Here is a 3,003-nt window from a genome sequence, read left to right on the forward strand (position 1 = left end):
AACGGATTGGAGGGCCCTGGCAGCCCCAGAGGCCAGAGCAGGAGCAGCCTGGCGGACAGTGTGCCTCGGCGCCCGGTAGACCTGCGCGGCTGGGCGTGTGGGGCCCCAGGCCCGTCCCGGGTTTGATTTCATTCGCAGGCAGGCCTCGGGCGACGACTCCCTTCCCCCAGGCGACAAGCGTGGTTTTAACCGCGCGTGCCACGTACTGTGTTTAGAACTCCCAAGTGCCAGGTTTCAGGAAACCTCAGCTCCACCAGACAACTTACCGTTTCTTCGGCCTGTACGCGGGAGGCGCTGATCCCGCAGCTGCAGAGAGTTCCTCAGTGTGGCTTCCCGGACCTGCACTCACAGTAGCGCTCGGGAGTGTTAGAAATGTAGACGCCAGGCCCTACAGCAGATAGTTGTACAGAGATAACCTCAAACTCTGGGGGTGGAGCCCAGCAATTTGTGTTTCAAAAGTCTTCCTGGTGAGCTTGGTGTGGTGGAACATACCTGTCATTTCAGCACTTTGTGATGCTGAGGCAGGAGGATCAGAAGTTTGAGCCCAGCCTGTACAATTTAAGGGGGAATAAAAGAAAAAAAAACAAAACAGGGTCTCGTTATGTAGCTCAGGCTGACCTTGAATTTGGGGCAATCCTCCTGCCTCAGCCTCCAGGGCTGTTATTACAGGCCTTTACACCCAGATTTAACATACATACACACACACACACACACACACACACACACACACACACACACATATATATATATATATACATACATGTATTACATAAAATTCATATATATGTGTATATATATACACATATATACGTATATATGTATATATACGTATATATACACATATATATGTATATATATGTATATGTACGTATATATGTGTGTGTATATATATCATGTATATATATGTGTGTATATATATATATGAAGGGCTGGGGATTTAGGTCAATGCAGAGGCCCTGGGTTCCATCCCCAGTGCTGTAATAGTTAAGAAAGTCTTCCTGGTGATTCTGGTGCACATTCAACTTTGAGAATCATTGAACAAGTTGTGGTGGAGCTGGAACTACAGCCTAGGCAATTGCAATTACCGGCACCATAGCTGCTCATGGCCCTCTCCAGCCCTGAGATTCTTTGATGTGATCTTGTTAGTTTTTGTTTTGTTGTTTTTTTGGTACTGGGGATCGAACTCCAGTCTTTGAGCTTGTGAAGCAGGCATGGAGCTAAATCCCGGGCCCTCTGTGATGTAATCTTGTAGGCCCTTAGTCTGGCAGGAGTGACTGGAAAGGGTTGAGGGAGCTATTTGAGGATTAATAGTTGAATGAAAATAAACAATATTATTTTCTATTTTGGGACCTCATGGCAGAACTGAACTATTCATAGGGAGGCCAAGGAAGGTGTTCTGTGAAGGAGTCTGGAGAGAAGGCCAGCGGAATGTTTGAAAAGTTTGCCCAGGTACAGTAGATGAGGGGGACAGGCAAGGTCGACATTCCAACGGGTGGAAAGGGAGGTGTTGCTCACTCTTGGCATGGTCACCCATCTCCCCAATTTTAAGTAGCCAGGGAATCTGTCCCACCAACTTTTATCAACTTCCACCAACTCCCTTTCACACTAGAGGCTAGGAGACGGTTTAAGCTTCTGAAGAGACATTTTCTACTGAGCTTCCTCAGTTTCCTCTTTAGCCCCTTTACAGACTCTTGGGCCATTCTAACTCACTGCTCCCGCTGTACCTGTTTTTGTGACTTGCCTTAACAGCTCTTTTCCTGGATGAAAGCATTTCCTGCTCAAGATCATGGGATGTTGCCCCTCATTTTTCTCTTCTTAGGATTTAGATATTCCCTGTATGGGTTTGACCCTCAGACACGTGATCCTTAGTCAGGACCTAACCTGACTTGAGGTGAGTGGCTTCAGTTCCTTCTGGGCATGCTGGTGGCCACTGACCCCAGCCTGGAGATCCTGAGAGATGTGCACAGCTTCCCAGGAAGTGGCAACAGTCTGTGATGTGTGCCTAACATTTCAGAAGCCAATCGCTCACCTCATTTTTCTTCAGCTGGTTTTAGTATTGCGCTGCTGAGGCGAGCACTGATCTGGTTTTAAATGTGACTTTGACTCTTCAGAACGGCGAGCTGTATAATTGGAAGGCACACGCAGTAAAACTACTCCTTACGTGTCATGCACTGAGATGTTCTTTTCTAGAAGAAGGATGGTTCAGGCTTGCTCCAGGAAGGTCTGGAAAGGATACACCACATTGTAGTGACTGGCACCTTGGCTTCCATTCCTGGCAGACTACTGTAAATAATGTTTTTGGGGGGCTTGGGGTATAACTCAGTAGAGAGTGAGTTTTTCTAGCATGTGCAAGGCCCTGGGTTTATTCCCCAGGGTGGGGGGAAACTTTTCTTTAAATGAAAAAGTAATATATGCACATAATTTTACTCTATTTTTTGTTTTTTTGAGATAGGGTCTCGCTAGGTAGTTCAGGCTGACCTTGAACCCACTATGTTCAAATTGGCCTTGAATTCGCAGTAATCCTCTTGCCTCATCCCACTGAGTGCACCACCATGCCCAGCTTATATACTCATGGTTTAAAAAAAAAAAAGCCAGGTATGGTAAAGCATACTGTAATCCCAGCTATGTGGAAGCCAAGGCAGGAGGATCACAAATTCAAGATCAGCTTGGGAAATTTATGAGATCCTGTCACAAAATTAAAATTAAGAAGGACTGGGTCAGACAAAGGACTACAATCTAGAATATATAAAGAACTAAAAAAAAAAAATAAGACCCCTCCTATTTTAAAAACTCAATCCAAAAATAGATATCTGAAATGCATAGACACTTCTCAGATGCAGTAGAAACAGCAAATATATGAAAAAATGTTCAATATTGCTGGTCATTCAAGAGATGCAAATTAAAACAATCCCATCCACTCCAGAAAGAATGGCCATTATAAAGAAATCAACCAATAATAAATGCTGGTGGAGATGTGGGGCAAAAGGAACCCTCTTCACTGTT

At 45.0% G+C, this 3,003-nt stretch overlaps 1 protein-coding gene across 4 annotated transcripts in view; it reads right to left on the reverse strand.

The window, feature by feature from the left end:
• Galnt6 (polypeptide N-acetylgalactosaminyltransferase 6) overlaps positions 1-2,216 on the reverse strand; it is a 34,323-nt gene extending 32,107 nt beyond the window's left edge. For 3 of the 4 annotated variants that reach the window (XM_033763637.1, XM_033763636.1, XM_033763635.1), the window contains exons 1-2: positions 493-560; positions 267-388 (exon numbers count right to left, since the gene is read on the reverse strand). The gene's annotated coding sequence lies outside the window, so the exon portion shown is untranslated. Of the gene's footprint in view, positions 1-266; positions 389-492; positions 561-2,161 lie in introns of those variants that run through there. The other variant, XM_010628568.2, reaches the window with a different exon arrangement.
• Positions 2,217-3,003: the final 787 nt, after the last annotated feature.

Source organism: Fukomys damarensis, unplaced genomic scaffold (genome assembly GCF_012274545.1).
Source record: "Fukomys damarensis isolate Sample0158 unplaced genomic scaffold, DMR_v1.0_HiC HiC_scaffold_15, whole genome shotgun sequence".
Classification (NCBI taxonomy): Eukaryota; Metazoa; Chordata; class Mammalia; order Rodentia; family Bathyergidae; genus Fukomys; species Fukomys damarensis.